General features: G+C 37.5%; 1 long non-coding RNA gene across 2 annotated transcripts in view; it reads left to right on the forward strand.

Annotated features, from left to right (window-relative positions):
• The window catches only part of LOC110834471 (uncharacterized), a 45,384-nt gene extending 27,607 nt beyond the window's left edge, over nucleotides 1–17,777 (forward strand). For both annotated transcript variants that reach the window (XR_002544601.1, XR_015536029.1), the window contains exon 3: nucleotides 16,283–17,777. This is a non-coding gene — a long non-coding RNA (uncharacterized LOC110834471). The remainder of the gene's footprint in view (nucleotides 1–16,282) is intronic.
• The last annotated feature ends 678 nt before the right edge of the window (nucleotides 17,778–18,455 follow it).

Raw genomic sequence — 18,455 nt, forward strand, 5'->3', positions numbered from 1 at the left:
GATGAATACGTACGTTATGGTTAAAAAAAACTGAAATGAAGGGAGAATAATATTAAAGCTAATCTGAGAGTAATAGTCTGAAGGTTTGGAAGCATTGGATTCGACAGACGCATTTTTGGATCGAATGGCTTGACATTTTTGCAAACGGTAATAAAACTTACGGTTTCATCAAAGCAAGAATTATTTTGACCGGAAGTCACAGACTCTACCAACTATGTTCCATTTTATTGTATAAAAAATATTTGTACGCACGCACGCACACACAATACCGAACAAAGTACACACAAACTTTGTTCACTTCTTGACATAGTTTCCTCCTAATGGAACATTTTAATTGACATTTCACGGGAAATAATTTCTTTCCTGTCTCCGTCCCTTTTCTTCGTTTCTTCCTTTTATTTGTGCCTTTATTATCGCAGTGGACAAACTACTTGGGGCGTGAGAGCCCGTAACAAGTAACATGGTGGAATCTTGTACGAGCCGTGCCGAAAACATTTATCTCAGATTTCAGTTGTGAATAGCAGTTCAAGTCTGTGGAGTGCTTAAACGGAATTAAGTCAAATTTGATATAGACCCTATGGCACTTCTACTACAAGGAGTGCTACCTATCTAAGCGTCATTATTGTCAGTTTGCTTCAGAGCGTAGATGAAATTTTACATAGGATAAGTCTAAGTCCGTTGAAGTATTTTGTAAAATTACGTATGACCTTTATTTTTTACGAAGTGTATATTCCATTGTTATTAATTCACTGTAAGGTTTATAATTCTTAAGTGCGTAAATGTATTTTAGGTTTATTTCCTAAAGTACTGGCCTTGGAGGAAAATGCTTTGAATGGAGACTGCTGATATAAATAAAATACATCCCTACGGCCTACATGTTTTGTATTAATACAATATTTGTTAGTTCATAAGTGATTTATGGAAAATATTTCCGACAATAGGACTATCTATTAATTGGACGACAATGAAAGCGTTGTCAGAGCTCCTGCAATGAGCCTATCTAATGTCCGCTCGATATTTCACTGTTTGTACCCGACATACAGATGATATATGTAAGCAAAACATGCCCTTTTAATGCCAACTTCGAGAGTGTATTTATGCGTTCTTGCAACAGTGCATTCACAAAGCATTAGTTGTAGCATTATTGGTCAATTAGAACTGAAGATTTAAATGAATTATATCAGATATGTATCTGTCTACCCACGTACACAGGCTTACCAACACAAAACGTGTTTCAGACAAAACAATAACATAGATTAATGGGGTGTTTTCACGATACGCATATTTTTCAAATGTGAGCCTCTGTCTATAAACAATAAAGGTAGAATAATATTTCATAATGTACAAGGATTGTGGTTGTTTAAATTGTTTGTTTTTAGAACATTTGCTCAGTACTTAATCTTAAATCTGTATTTCTTCAAGAAATTAAAAGTTTCTAATAATTTAATTTTACATATTTTCTAAGCAGGAATTTGTAAGTCTGTCATTATGCGATCGTATGAGTGGGATTTGTTTTAATTGTCAGCTAATACAGTTGCATTTACGCTATAAATCTATTAATTGCTTTACAATACGTTCATTCAATATGGCGGACACTATGCATTCACTGCCAACTTCAGCATTTATTTCGCAATGAAATTATTTTGTATAGCTGCGTTGACGCTCGCAACTCGCACTGGTGGTTATTGATACACTCACGAGAGTGCAGCACACTCCCCATGCCATCAGGAAAAGCAATGATCCATGGACAGCTTTAATTATAGCAGTTTTGGCGCAGTAATCTGTTAGCCATTATAATTAAACGTTACTATGGTGGGCGTATTTGTTTTTGTATTTCTGTGTCCGAAATATTTACACAAATGCAGCAGCCATTGGATTAGAGGCATTGACTCAGCTCAGTTACAGGAGGCCTTGATTTTCAAATAGCAAATAGCCATTCGTGTGTGAATTATTTTACTTACTTTGGTCAATGCAAGTACTCTTCCTCGGGGGTTATGGGATCAGTCTGCTGCATTGTGATACTTTAATTTCACTGCTCAGACGCTAAATATCGACTCTAATATCACAAAAGGAGCGTACTGAGTTCTGTAATGAACAAATCATATCGACAGCTGTTAGTATAAATCACGCGCCTTCTGTGAAAGGATTTTAATTCTGGATTGAATTGGGTGCTGAAAGTTGTTGATAAATGTTCCTGTACGAAATGCAATATTGGGTTCTGGTCTAGAAGTTATGAGGAAAGATAATTTTGCTTTTTCTGTGTCAAATATAAATATGTTAGGTTAAAATCAAATCCAGCATTTTGACGTAATCCAAAGACAGCTTACTGTAAAAGAATATACTCGTCTTAATGAGTTATGGTTCTCTTTAAAGTAGTTCATAATTAGTTAACAGCCGCTCAGCATTCCCCACTTTTATGGTACCAAGGTTTATTACTGCGTTCCAAATAGCCCACTATCTATTCTGATTCACAACAATCTAGTCTACAACCGCTTACTCTAATTTCTTAACATCTTTTTAATATTATACTCTCATTTACGCTTGCCTCTTCAAGTGGCCTTTTCCTTTCCGGTTCTCCGGTCGAACGTTGCATGACGTTTTCACGTGTGTTACATGTACCGTCTATCTCATCCTCATTAATTTGATCGATTTAATAATATTTTACAAGAGCATAGATTATTAAACTTCTCATCATCCAGTATTCTCCAGCCTCCTGTCAGCTATTCCCTCTTAGGTCCAAATGTCATCTCAGTCGGAAGTAATATCGCTGGGTTTTTTGTTTCTTTATATTGCGCTCGTAAGACGGGCTTATTTTAACTCATCACAATGCAATTAGCAGAATTCCTTTTTGTACCATTTTCCCTTTACATTAGCTATTATTTAAGGAGCGACTAGGACTACAATTTTTGTGGTTTATAGAATCATTATTTTAGACATATTATAATATGGAATCTGTACTCGTTTTGTTTTTTGTGGTGAGATATGAGGCTAAATAATGTTATTAACCGTTATTATTAGTCACAAGCTAGTAATAGTCGTTTGGGGGAGTAACTGTCTTTCTGTATTTTGAAAAATCACGGGGTATGACTACATGTTGGAATGGTGAAATGTTTCCGCTAAGATAGATCTGCAGTTCTGACCGTTCCGCTTACATTTGTTTGAATGACTTCGACCGATATATACCGTGTGTTGTGGTTTCAACACATTGTTCTACTATTCATATTTTATGTAAGGGGTCGTGTTTATAGAACACCTACAAAATAAGTTCCACGGACAGTTGAATATTTTTAGAACAGGTAGTACACTCATCACCACCTGAGTACAGGAAGAAGGGTGGAGGTATTGTTTAACCAGCCTCTTAAACATCACTGAATCAGGAAAAGAAATATGGCTGTCTTCTGGGAAGTTACGCCACATAGCCTGGTAGACGTTTACTAGGTTACCGACATTTCATAGGTTCTTGCTGCCTCTCCCTGGTGATGGCATAACACCCCAGAAGACAGTCATGTTCATACTCGCCGCCGTGAGAACCTGAAATCTCACCTCATTTTCCTGCTTCTGGTCTATCAGTGCTCCTAGACCCTTACCTATTTCTGCATTGAAACATCCGGTATAATTCAATGACTTTTTCGATTGAAGAACATAAAATCTGCTTTCTCCGTCTTTCGACAAGGCCTTGAAAATATTCTAGCAGATGGTCATTGCTTGCATCGTGTTCACGTTGGCAACAAAGGAGGGACAGAAACATCTTTTGGTTTATCGGCGGAAGGGGGTTAGGCGAGTAGGGCGGGGGGTTGGAAAGAACACAGGTGATGCTATCAAGGGGATGCATCAGCACCAGAACTGTTAAAGGAATGCAACTTGTGTCATGCTCCGAGTGAAACCAATAGTTCCTGTGACCTTCCAATATACCTAAGATAAGAAATGGTTTTAGTGAAATAATTTAAGTAATATGTAATATTTGCAAAGTTTATCCAAGTAGTAGCCTTTCGAACCAGTTAGTGTAACTTTTGTACTGTCACTTTATTTTAAGTTTTAAATGCTCGAGGCAACAAAAATGTCGAAGATAGAATTATTCCTTGCTAATAAATGCATTAAAACCCTATCGAGCGATGATCAGCAACGTGAACGTTAAACTAAAGGGCATCGAAAAACTGTAGTCTCCGCCTTCACACATCGAACTTTATCCTTGTCCTAAATACCTCATTCTATAAATAACTGTTCGTATATACGTATATATGTGTCCTTATATACACCGAAGCCAGCTGATTGTTCTTCATGAAACTAGATGTTACTTAATTACCATAAGTCTGATTTATATTTAAGTAAAACTGTCCCACTATACGCCGTGCAGGCGCTTGGGGGGGGGGGCAGGAGGTATAGTTCCTACTCATTCTTAATCTCGGCACTAGGCGGGGGTGAGTGGTTAGCGTCACGCTCCGGCCGCGTTTTACCCCCGGGAAAGGAACCCGGTTTATTTATATTTACATTATTTAAAGGCCCTGTTTAAAGTCCATTGTTTCTAGAGTCAAATGGCGTAGTGAAATGGTCATCATGACAGGAGTTAAGAAGTCAATTGTGGTCTGTTTCAAGGCATTAATTCGATATTCTCCTGGAAACTGGAAATTCACGAATGATGAAGGCAATCGGGAAACCTACAGCATTTAGCTCTAGACTGTTCCCTTTTAATCAGTTCTTCTTCTTCTTCTTCTTCTTCTTCTTCTTCTTCTTCTATGGCTGTCCGGTCCGTATTCGGTCCATGGCCTCCTCAATTCTCCTCTTCCATTCGGTCCTATCCTCCGCTGCCTTCTTCCAATTTCTAATCCTCAGGAGCAGTGTGGCATCCGTTTGAACTGCATCCTCCCATCTGTTCCTGGGTCTTCCAACTGGTCTTCTTCCTCCAACACTTCCTTTGAATACCATCTTTGGAATTTGGATGTCGTCCATCCGAATCAGGTGACCTGCCAATTGTAGTCTCTTGATTTTTATAAATTGTGACAATGGTATGTATTTATGTAATTTATAGATTTCCTTATTAGTTTTTATCCTCCATTCACCTGCTCCTTATGTTTGGCCGAAAATTTTCCTCAGAATTTTCCGTTCAAACAGATCCACTTTATCTGCTGCATTCTGGTTGAGTACCCATGTTTCACTCCCGTATGATATTTTGCTACGGATGAGAGTTTTATATAATGTGACTTTTACTTTCTTATTTATTCCACGGAATTTTATCAGTGGTAATATCGAGAAATATGCTTTATTGGCCGCTTGAATTCTGCTTTGTATTTCTACCATTTCCTCATTTTAACCAGTTCTACTTAAGCTTTGAACTTGCAGACTGGGTTTCAGCGCCGTGTAGACTCGTTAATAAGTCTACACGCCGTCAAATCTTGGAAAAAAACATTTTAATCCTCCCCGCCTTGAAAACTCATATCTCACATTCCCACTTTAAACTTCCTACCGTCTAAAGTACTGACATGGCGGCAGCTTAAACCGCTTACTTGGAAGCAAAACTAACCTCCATATAAAGAACTCGTCTGAGTTTGTTTAAGAATTGTAGAATTGAAAAAGCAACATGGTTTCTATGCGAAATATTTATTTGTGAGAGCAGTATGTGGAATTAATCCGGTTCTAGATCTGTATAGTTATCACAAGTTTTCATTTAGTTTATTATTATTATTCAGTGTTCTGTCTTACGACAGGTCAATTGCTCTGCCCAAAAAGAGCTCTCCAGTTTTCCCTATTCTCAGCTTCTCGTTTTAATTCCTGGAACTTCATCTTCTTTCCTTTAGTTTATATATAACTTAAAAATATAGCAACTCGAACAAACGGGTAGTGTTCGCTAATTAATTTGGTAAATAATTATTTCGGCAAATAAAAGAGGGATTCTCACATGAGTCAACTTACAGACTTTGTCCATGACAAATTAATGTATAGGAACCTTGAATGTGTTTTTATTAGCTTCCAACTTTTCTACCTTCATTACGATCTCTCAGTACTTAAAGCCCATATTTTTAATTGCATCGAAGCAACACGATAAGGCTTTGCCTCATATGGAAGATTAATGGATTTTCAAACAAAAGAAAAAGGCAATCTAACTCCATGTAACGGAGTCCTACTTGAGAAGATAATAATGAGTTGTCGCTCAACTAATCAAGAAATTCTTTGCCCTTATGAAAGCTATTATGTTTACAAGAATCCGCCAATGGTCACCGTCTTAAGCAAGATTAATCCAATCACGTCGTATTATTGTAAGATGCATTTTAATATTATATTTCCATCAACGCCTGTGTTAATCATCTCATTGTCCTTGATCATACTAACTATATTTGGCGAAGAGTACAATTTATAGGGCTCCTCATTATGTATTTGTCTCCATTTTTCTGTTGCTTCCTCATTCATAGATTCAAATATAACTTATTCCATAGTACTACTTTCATAATCACCCACAGTCTGTCTTCTTTTCCCTCATGGTCTTTTGCATATTATTCTTCGAAATTCTGAGCACGTTAACCTCTTCTGCGTGGGTTTGGAAAAGTGCGTCGGTGCCGCTGGCCTGTTACTACCTCTCGATCTCATCTAGCCCTTCTATGGGACGACGTCTCTTACGGTCCTTGTGTAAACCTTATTCTAGTGTGAGAGTGCAGAAGCAAATGTGTCGTATTCCAATTCCAAAGAGTAAATATGTACTAACAGCCCAATGCCTTTTCTCAGCCATAACACTATTATAACAATAAAATGATGTCTGATACGCAACTTAAACGCCAGTGTACAAAGATCCGCACTTATTTGTTCCATCCGTCGCTTTCAAACGACCCAACAATTGTTATCATATGAAACGGATGGAACATGCATTATGCAATTGTCGTAGGACACTTGAAAGGAATAGAACCTTTGGGCAAAGAGTAGTAGTGTTCTGCCAGATGCCAGCGACACTCGCGTAGCTGATTTCCGGTGCGCATGCGTGAGGCAGCTATGTCGTGGGACTCAGATCGTAACTTCCGGCTCCAAAGCCACGAAATATATTTATTTCACTGCATCGTCATTAGACATAATACATTTTTAAAATGATAATATATTTATAATTGCCTGTGATCATAGTTAAAAGATTTCGAGTATTACATGCAGAATCTAAGATGTGTTGTAACAGAGAGTGATACACGAATTGTAAAATTGCAGACTAGACTTTAAAGGTGTTACGGTTTTAAACTTTGATAAAGTGCACTCAGTTCGCAGAACTACAAATTTGTGCCAGTAAACAAGGGTAATAATATATCTGCTGAACTTGCATTATGAATAGACAGCAATTCAGCGATGGCCACTTGGCTTTAATTTGAAATATACTTTAATATAGCTTGAATTTTATATAGGCATAATATTATACTGCATTTTCAAATGATAGCGTACATTATAACGAAGAATTACCTAATACATTACAACAAACAAGGTAGTAGACTTCGAAAATAAAGTTAATATAATAAAAATTATTTGATAAATTTCCTCGCCGAATTTAGAACATACAGCGCACATTCTTTAGTATCTTATTACTAAATAATTACGAAATAGAACTACTCAGACACTCCCAGAATTTTTAGTTGTCACCTTGCGTTATTTGTACGCAACGCTCAAAATCTGCTGTATATTATGGTCGTCATCGTTCAAGGTAATTTCCTGAACAGCGTTAACCAGTTGATCGTTATCATGGAGATGGGTTGTGTGTTCTTTGAGGTCTGGGTGTACACTGGCCACGGGAACATGAAAGGAGCCGACAATGAATGACGTTTCTGGATCCCTCGCTATTCGTGCTTTAGGAGATCTAGGCACGGATGAGAGGAAAACATGAAATTCTATCCTAAATAAATAGGATGTGAGGATGTAAACTTGATTCACCTAGCTGAGGATAGCGTCTAGTGCCAGGATCTTTTAAACGTGGGTCAATTCGGTTTAAGGATAAAGAAAAGTTATGAGAAGCAGCAGAAATGAGAATAATGATCCGTTAAATATCAAAATTGGGAAAGACAGTAGAGGAATTGAAGGAATTCTGTTATTTAGGAAGCAAAATCACAAAAGATGGACGAAGCAAGGAAGACATTTAAAGCAGATTAGCACAAGAAAAGAGAGCCATCTTCAAAAAGAGAAGTCTACTAGTGTCAAACATTGGCCTGGAATTAAGAAAGATTTTTCTAAAGTTACATGTGTGGAGCACAGCGCTATACGAAAGCGAAACATGGTCAGTGGTAAAGTCAGAAAGAAGAAGGATAGAAGTGTTTGAAATGTGATACTATAGAAGGATGTTGAAAATTAAGTGGACTGATAAAGTACGAAATGAGCTGGTCTTAGACAGGATAGGCGAAGGGAGAAGTCTAAGGAAAACTCTTACGAGAAGAAGAGATAGGATGGTGGGACACATTCTGAGGCACCCAGGATTGGTTAATTTGGTAATGGAAGGAACAGTTGAAGGGAAGAATTGTAGGGGTAGACAAAGATTGGAACATGTGACGCAGATTTTTGAGGATGTGGGCTTCAAAAAATATGTGAAATGAAGAGATTGGCGCAAGATAGGCGAAAATGGAGGACCACGTCAAACCAGTCGAAAGACTGATGACAAACAAACAAATAAACCTTTAGTTCCACAAAAGGCCTGACGTTTCTTGACAAACTGAGGGACTATTATCTTCTGAAAGTGGACCAATGGAGCTGTTTCACAATATCTGAGAACTGGCAACGGCTAGGACTACGTACCCTATCCGCAGAGAATGAAAAATTATAACTGAGGATTATAATATTAATTAGATATTTAGTGCCTGCAGATTATAAGATTGGGGGAATTTTAACACGTTATGTGATTATATTCTTAATTCCTTTAAAATTCAAATCTTTACTATTGTATTAACATTCTAATATTTGTTAGAAAAATTAGATAGTGTTGAGGAAATATCGATTAATTTATACATTATTTAGTTACATTACTTTCCGTGTAAACTAAATGCGACAAGAAATTGAAAGTTGCAAAAATTTGAAAGGAGGCGTTTTTCAAAATAAAATTGGAAACAGAATTACTCAAGAGCTAGTGCGTTATACAACAATAATACAACATGGGGAGCTAAAATACTGAACACTGTTAAAGTTTACGAAAACGAAGAGCTGAAGGCTTGGCATATGTAATGATTGACCCTATGTGAATATAAATCGTTGGTCACTAAAATAGTTGCTTTAATGAATGATGGCAAATATCGATATAAAATTAGATGTAATTTGGATAATAAAATTAGCAAGATGTATATATTAATGAATGTTATGAGAAAATATATTTGTAAATAGACAAACTAAGCATATTTTATATGGTAAAAGCCTAGCAGAAAAAGACATTTATGCGTATACAACAAAGACCCGTAGACTGTAAGACCTAGTTAAGAGAACCCGTGTAAAGTGATCACAACTCAAAAGCATTTGTATTTCTAAAAAAAATAACACGACACATAAAGGATGCATTATACAAAAAATAGGCTACACTTATCAAGCACCTGCCATTTTATTCAATAAGGGTTTCATTACATCACGAATATGTATTTTTAAATTCAAAAAGAGGACGATCTCTCTGCCTATGCCTATGATACAAATGGCAGGAAGTTCAGACGATATCTCGCTCTAGCAATTGTATTTCATTATGCCAATGCCAAGAACGAAATGAATGCCTTGTAACGCTAATTCTTCCACGATCAGCTATAGAATTCATAGGAATCCATTAAAAGGCGAACAGGAAATGGAGTGAGAAGTGCTTTCCCTGACAGCCACTGTTACTGATTATGGACATAAAAAAGCATTTTCAAGCAAAAAAATATGCAGAACTATAATTTTACCTGATATTTTGTATGAGTGTGAAACTCGCTACATTGGAGGAAAATTGATTTAGGGTTATTGTGAACAGGGTTGTAAGAGAATATATGGATCTAAGATGGACGAAGTGATATGGAACTGAAGAAAACTGTGAAATGAGCAGGTTCTTAATTTGTTATCTCCACCAAGGAGGTATGTTGTTAGGATGATCAAGTCAAGGAAGATGAAACAATCTTCGAACAACTGAATCAAGACTGAGGTGACAAAATGTCAAAAGTATGAGGTGTCCATGCAAGCACCTGCTGTGGTTCGTCTTCCGACAAGAAGTCTTTCACGAGACTGGCTGCTGCTGAGACAAACCCTTGTATGGGCAAGCGACTGTCGACCTGTCACGCAGCTCAACCGGTCTCGACATCTCTTCCAGGAAAACGAACTAAGAGGCACATCAACAACGCGACCAGAGTTTTACCCAGTCACTTTTAATTATCTGGCAGGATATTGGCTACATTGTAATTATGCTGGGCATTGTTCGAGGTGTGTTTCACCCTTTAAAGCATAGTGGTATCTGCATTAACTTCCTGCTTTAACATTCAGTACCTCTGCACTTTGACCACAGAGTGTATTTAGTGGTTTCGTATGATTCTCATAACAAAGAGCGACTGTTTCCTCACACAGAATTGATCTGTCGTTGTAATGGAGACGCGTAGTTTTCTTTGAAGTAGGTGCTGAGGTTAGAAATAGTATTTCGATGAGCTTCGACTACAAATGATGTAATTTCCCTGAAGGTTTGCATGAACTTTCATGCGTACCTTTAAAGTCATTTGATATTTTCTGATGAAACTTGACGTACGACATTTTTGTTAAAAGATCTACATGCATTACCATGTGCACATTTCATTGAGTTCAATCGATTTTAACGCCTATTTTACTTTAAATTTTAGGTGTACGAAGAAAAACACGTGTTCGTCTCATTCAAGATTTTTGCAAAGTCGTGTAACAGTATCTCTTAATTGTGCACCACCAATGCTGTTGTTCTCAGTCCCACAATCGCCCTGCGATCTGGGGAATGTGCCCTACATTTACACATAAAATCGTGGATCAGATTTATTTGTTAGAAGCTAGTAGTCGGTTATCAAATCTAAAAATCCCCCCAAGTTTTATAAGTTTATAAAACCCGAATATTTATTCACGTGTTCGCAAGATCTCGCGACTGGTCTCAGTTATAAATCTGTTGCTTTTGTTTATTTATTTGAGATACATTTTAATAATATCCTTTCGTATATATTTCGGTTTCCAAGTTTCATTGTGAACAAAACTTTGTAGATTTACGAAGCATTGCATGTACCTACATAGCAGACAGTTGTCTTGCATAAAATAAAACCACCGTTGTAATTCCACAGTGGATATTCCTGCTTTTGTACATGTACATTCTAATGCTGACCTCCCGCCCTTTCTTTGAACAATCGTAGCATACAGACCACAGACCACGATGTCATCACCTCGAAATTTTAATACAATTATCAACAAACCACAGTGAAAGCCTGAAGAAATCCTGTTTCTCTTCTTGAATTTCACATGCACAAACTTACTAATGTACATATGTTCACATAGGCACTTGCTTACATACATATATACATGTGTATGTAGGATACGTACCTACTTACACATTAAATATATTTTAAAAGTGTTTATGCTAGTTGCAGATTGTACTTGAGTGAGGTGGTACGTTGAGAGCAGATTTCTCCAAAAATTTATTTTATCGCTTTTAGGCACATTCTTTTACATTAATTTTCTATACAACGACCAAGTAACAGCGTTATTATTCTTATTATTATCGACAGCCTACTCATATTCAGTGTATGATTTCCAATTAGGCTTAAATAAAAAAATATGTCGAGAACAAAATTTGCTACAACAAAAAATTAAAATTTACATTGAGAGAAAATAAATATTATCTAACGTTGTAACCTAGTGGTTAGCACTCCTAGGGAAGTCCTGGCATCAGATCTCATCGCGAATATCGGTTGTTGACAGGATTTCTTTAGTAACTCCCAGTCCCTCCAGGCAAATGCCATACATCGATCTGCAATTTCTTCCTTCGACCCTCTGCACAATTCCTTTCTTGCTGATCATCCAATCATTTGACCCCATGTAATCTGAGCTATAGACTAACTAACTCCACGGAGGAATGGGGGAGAGTCCTTGTTGAGAAGCTCGGCTAGTCAGGAAATTCTAGGCCTTTTGTGGAATCGGAAGGCTCACAAGTTCTCGCCACTGGTCGGTCCGTAAGCTATCCTGAGCTTGATGAATCCATTCCAGGTCCTCTAACCAAGATTCTATTTAATATTCTTCTATCTACGCCTACATCTTCCCATTGGTTTCTTCATCTGATCCTCCTTGATTTTATTATCTTAATAATATCTGACGAAATGTAGAAATTACAGAACTCTTCATCATACAATTTCCTCCACCCTCCCGTCTCTTATCCCTGTCAGGTCCAATTATTTTCTTAAATATCTTGTTCTCTGACGTCTACATCTGTTTTCTTGACCAAGTTTTACATCTAAGAAAAACAGATAAAATAAAAATAATGTATATTTTAATTTTTAAGCTTCGAGATGGCAAACGATAAGACAAAAGACTCTCTGAACTGCTCAGTAGCAAGCATTTACCGAATATTTTCTGATATTAATTTCTTCGTGGAAGTAATTTTGATTTCTTACCGTCGTTTCCAAATAGCCCATTTGAACTTTTCGATATTTTCAAATTATTTATTAATTACGTTTATAGACTTGTAATGAGTTTGTTCTGTAGTCTGGTCACGAGACAAGAACGTATACGTAGTTCACTTCTAGACCGACTTCCTCACTAGCATCTAATAACCTGCTCGAAATAAATCATAAATAAGAATCTTGTGCAGAGAATTCCTTGATTTTGATATTATGGTTTCAATTCTGAATGTGATACACTTTCCTACCCACACATACAGAATTTTCTAAATTATTTGCCATAAACGATCGGAGAGCTTCATGACGTCATTGTAAGTCAGCAAGGTGCGACCATCACAGATACGGAAATTCTTCAGTACACAAAGGATAATATGCTGCAATTCTGGTTTAGTTACTGTGGTGCACAGAACGTATTTATACCCCCAGTTTTTCCATGTTAGCCTTCATAAACGAGAACAGAACGTCAATGTTAACACAGTTCTAAGATAGATTCTGGAGTGTCTCAGTCGATTCTGAAGTGATATCACAATATGTTATATGCCGAATATACGTAATGTGAGCAACAGCTACACCCAGACCACGTACAATGACTTCAGGTAGGCACTCCTACCAGTTGACACATGGCAATGGCTGCTTCATCAGTGTACTGGAGATCTCAGCATCCTAACACCCACCTTAGTAACATGTCTGCAGCTTCACAAAGGATGACACTATGAATTTCCATAGTCGGCAATATGTGGGCTGAGTGCAATCGACGTACAAGACATAGATACAACATCGGTTTTCCATTAAAGTGTAAGCCAGATTTCATAGGTGATCATTTCATTTACCCTTGTAGCTTACCAGCAAAACTAATTGGTTCCCATTACCAGCTATTTCTCCACTCCGCAGATTTAACCCCAGTTATTGGAGGATATTTCGTTGGGCATGTGACAACGGATATAATTTCTGTGTTGGTACCCCAGCACTTCGCAGTCTGACTGTACAAGAGTAGTTAGCTGTATGTTATCCCGGACGCTGGAACAATTGTGGCCCCGAAGCTCCTGTGCCGTGGCCACCACAGTCACCGGAACTCAATTCGGTAAACTTATACTTGTGAGGTTCTGTGAAACATCCTGTTCAGGCTAACATTTTTTAAACCAGAGAGCGACTTTAAAAACACATACATTATACAGCTAATGAGATTTGAACCATCCGTTCTAACCTCTTTTCGATGTTGTGTTAACGCATGTATTTGCGAAGAAGATTTCAATTATTTATTGCAACAATCGGGGTCCGCGGTGGCCGCGCGGTCTGAGGGTTGGCCTTCTGCCGCTTGGTCACTGGGACCGTGGGTTCGAATCCCACTCAAGCCATGGATGTTTGTCCGCGTTTTTCTGTGTTGTGCTGTCCTGTGTACCGGTAGGGGCCTTGCGACGGGCCGATCCCTCGTCCAAGGAGTCCTACCGAATGTCTATAGATCAAGTCAACGAAAAAGTTGGAACCCGCAGTGCTCAGGCACTTGAAGAACGGGTCGTTCCCAGTATCCCAGTATTGCAACAATCAGATCCTCCCTCAGTCAAGCATTTTACATTTTACAGATGTTTGAACATGTTCCCTCGAATTCTGTAACGTTTTATAGAATCATTTCCGGACTTTTTTCATTCTATCTTTTTGGCCCGTATTGACTCCCTAAAGCTCCCATATAATTCGAGATACATTATTTTGAAACACACTGTACATATCTTTGCGTGGGAACCGCTGAGAGGGAGAGTGAAGGAGCAAACTGTAGGTCTGTCGCAGGTGGAAGAGGGCGAATGGTTGCTGGGCCTTGCCAGATTGACAGCCTCCCTCTACCTGGTCTGCTGGTCACCCTATTATACATTGCTATCAAATTTAATGACAGGGGTAGAGAGTGAAAATATAACAAGGGTGCAATCACGAGGGGATATAGGGGAAGGGTCTCAGTGGGGAAGCCAAGAGTCTCCTTATATATTCCTTTTTCAGCAAAGTTCCACGATCTTCCACGGTCTACAGAGTGTTTCAAAAGTATTTTCAATTTTCTATATAACTCCACGGAACTGAGAGTCGTTCTTGAGAAGCTGATAATCGCTTTGACAGTCATGGTATTTTTATGGAGATGAGTTTTGTGACCCAATCCGATGCCCAACCTGCAGGCCAACCCTTGTTGGATCTCCTACTACTCTGAGAAACGTGTCACCTTCACTTTTAGGATAAAAGTGAATAAACTGACTATTAGTATCTGTACATTTGATATATCGACAGTTAATCCATGTTAAATGTTAAGCAAATACATTAAATTAAATGTGCATAGAAGTGGGTCACTAAATTATATGATTCATAATTTACAATTCTTGCTAAATTTTATTTAGACTAAATTTTAGCATTTCAGGACAAAAAAAGTTATTTCCAAAATGCATTTTCTATATCTTTGCAGCCCACTGCCTTACTGCACAGCTCAAATAGACGTTATGCATCATGAGGTTATGTAATTGTGAATTGGATAGAACTTGAAAGGTAACGATATGGGTCTTCTAGGACTACCAGATTTTCCAATAAAACCTAAAAAAACACAATACACTCACAGGATTTGATCCGAGTAAAGAAAATTGCAATTCTGACTTCCGAACGGTAGGCCTACTCAATACGAATAATATTTATAAGAATATTCATGATTTTCCTCACTCCCTTCATTCGAAAGCCAAAAATTATGCCCTCATATAAACCATAATGTAACCTTATCCAGTCCTTCCAGTTGACCACTCACGATATGTTTACATATTTCGTTAGACTCCTCAATCTCAGAAACAAACAATTGACGGATGTTTCGTGTTAGTCATCGCTTTGCGAGTGGAAGACTGGATTGAACTCTTTACCTGTGCGGATGGAAATAATGATAAGTTTGTGTTGTTTCTTGGGTTACCTGTTACGTCGTCTGGACCATTTGGCACACATGGGCGAAATAACAAGCGAACAGAAATTCTGGTGAAAATACGTAAAGATATGTGACCAACTGAGAATTGTATGCGTAGCTGGAAAATGATTTTAGTAGTAAAGTGAATCTTGCATTAATATGTTTCGATGATACATTCTGGATTAAATTTACTGATGACGAACTTTGTGATCAAGGTGATGGGCGTTTGGATTTCGCAAAAGCAGCTAACAACTTGATCGGCTGAATGAATATACACATTTCAATGATTATCTACTGAATGGAGTTAGTACTGACTGCTGATGTAGCGTCAAATGAAATATATAGAAAATCTGTGAATAATGATTGGAGAGGATTCGGAAGGAAGCGTTCTTGCCGTGTTATGCTGTACCAATCTTCACTGTTTATCTGCTGTATGCTGAGAATAATCGAGAAGGTTAAACACACGTTTCGGGCGTTGAGCCACGGACGATAATAGTTGATTACAGATGATCATGACCTTAGTGTTGTGGATTGTACGACTTGATTAAAGTGGATTAATTAAAAAAATTCAGGCTAGGTAAATTTGGCGTGAAAAGATTATTGGACTTAGAAGAATGCTGAAGAAGTGGACCGTGTACTTTTGGAAAAAAATGCTGAAGTTACAAATTGAATTCCTATAGCTTGGGACACTTGGCCAACAATCTTTTGTGTTTGTAGTGGCGTTGTTAACGATTCCTTTTATTTACATTCACTTTTGAAATATATTTCCTGTGATAAATTATATTATTTTGTTTTGTTTTAGACTGGCTGTGTAGATTTATCGATGTAACCACTGCTGCTTTTGTGATTGAAGAGGCCCAATTACGAATCTGGTTTAACAACAGTGAACTTCTCAGTAACTTGCTAAGTAGCCTAATATATTTTTTAAAATAAACTACGTCGTCATAGAAACAGCTACAACTTCTGTGAGAGCTTATCAAAAGTTATGGACACGCAAAACTAAAGCAGATTTCTTCGTCCTACGTTTTGGCGTGTTCAATTAAAAGGGTTTTTAATCCCTGGTAGAGCATATAAATTTAGTATGAAACACGTTTTGAATATTAACAATTAAGACTTTAAGGCTATAGGTTTAGCTTGTATGATAAATTTAATATAGCTGTAGTCATTGTTAGTGGAAAATATAGAGAGAAATTAATCATGTTATGGTAAAAGATAAAATTATTAGTATATATTACTTACCAGCATTTTTTTTAACATTTGAAGGAATATGTTCTCTCGCGAACTTTCGAAATTTCTAACTACTTTCGTATGAATAAAGGTATTGTACAAACTTAAGATTAAATTATGACTCTGGACTTGTTTTCGTGTAGGTGGTAATTGAAAATCGAAGGTACTTTCATTTTCTTGACAATAATTCCTCCTCTAGTATCATAACAACTGACGAGTGGACTTACCGTTTTGTACAATCCATAAGCTAAGGCAAGGTTGATGTGGTACCTGAAAACAATTCCCTGAAAGCATGCAGGTGGCATTGAAGTAAAACTCCACGCAATCTAGACCTCATCAGTGGAAGCGAGTAGCCAGCCATCTACGCGTTCCTTTAGCATTACAGTAAAAAAAGAGAGTCACGGTAGTCGAACACATTGCTTTTGCATAGGAAGCAAGGTTCCCAGAGCCGGTCCGGACGTCATGGTGTTGGAAGAGTTCATGCCCCTGCCAGGAGTCGAATCCAGTCAACCACCCAACCAAGGTTGCCGTTTATACCGGCTCCGAACGTAATGCACAACACGAAAGATTTTGTGAAATTTTATTTCTCAGAATAGCAAGTGTTACGACGACAGCTTTCTTGTATATGCACATTTTATGACTAATGGTAAATTTCGTTAAGTTTTAAATGTGTAATACCTTTTAACATATGTGAATATTAGGGCAAAACAGGTTATAATATCGTGTATGTATCATTTAACCTCTATCGCGTTTGGCTGATATAAACACAAGTATTGTCATGGAGTGCTTGCAAAGTGCAAAGTAAACCAGGTATTTCTGAACATCTGGGCACTTCACTATACTACACGTGTTTGAAAGGTAATGCCATAAAAAGGTATGCACTTTCAACCAATTATGGAGTTACGATAATATCACCCTGGTATTAAATAATATTTTTAACAATGCTGGACATCAAAATTAGTAACCATTTTTAATTTTGGGGCTGTTAAAATAGCAGTGGGTTTTCGAGGACTGTCACTTGTCTGTTTCACAATGTTTATGCAAATAAAGGTCTAGATATTGACTTGTAACCAGTACGTTTAATTACAGGAATATGAATAAATATGAACAATTCCTTCCATCTACTCACACGTCCTTACAATTTCACCAGCGATTTACCTCACGCATTAAGATAATATGTTTCAACTGTACATAGTCAGTCATTTTCAATCTATGACTTGACAGAGTCAACTGGTATTATGATTATAGATTGTATCTTAAAGATAGAACACACGTGTGTCAGAAGGCATACTTTGTAAAATTATGGTACTGTATACGACGTTATAATTTTACCGATAAAGTTAACAAATAAAACAGATAACAATAATTTATATACGGAGTTGAAATGAAACATAAAATATGTATTTTGTTTTATGCAGTTTCAAAAATAAATTTGAATGGTTAGTTGGCTATGCAGCAACAATAATTTCTTGTATTTGGAGTCTTGTGTCATAATAACTAGTAGTTTACTGCGTTTTCGTAGCAGTCACCAAACAGATTGTTTTAAGGTTACAGCAAAATCTGCTGTTGCAACACGAACAGCTGAGCTCAGGTGAGTGAAGACAACTCAGAACTCGCGCTGTTAACGGGTGTAAAGTTCTGTGGCCTTGAAGCATGCGGTCTTGTGACGGCACCCAAAGTTTATCTTTGTGTGTGAACAGTAGGGGACATACCTAGGTGGCTGCAAGCAGCATGGCCAAGGCATGCAT

This window comes from Zootermopsis nevadensis, unplaced genomic scaffold (assembly GCF_977971745.1).
Source record: "Zootermopsis nevadensis isolate Lab colony 2312 unplaced genomic scaffold, Znev_1.0 Znev_ptg000021l, whole genome shotgun sequence".
Classification (NCBI taxonomy): domain Eukaryota; kingdom Metazoa; phylum Arthropoda; class Insecta; order Blattodea; family Termopsidae; genus Zootermopsis; species Zootermopsis nevadensis.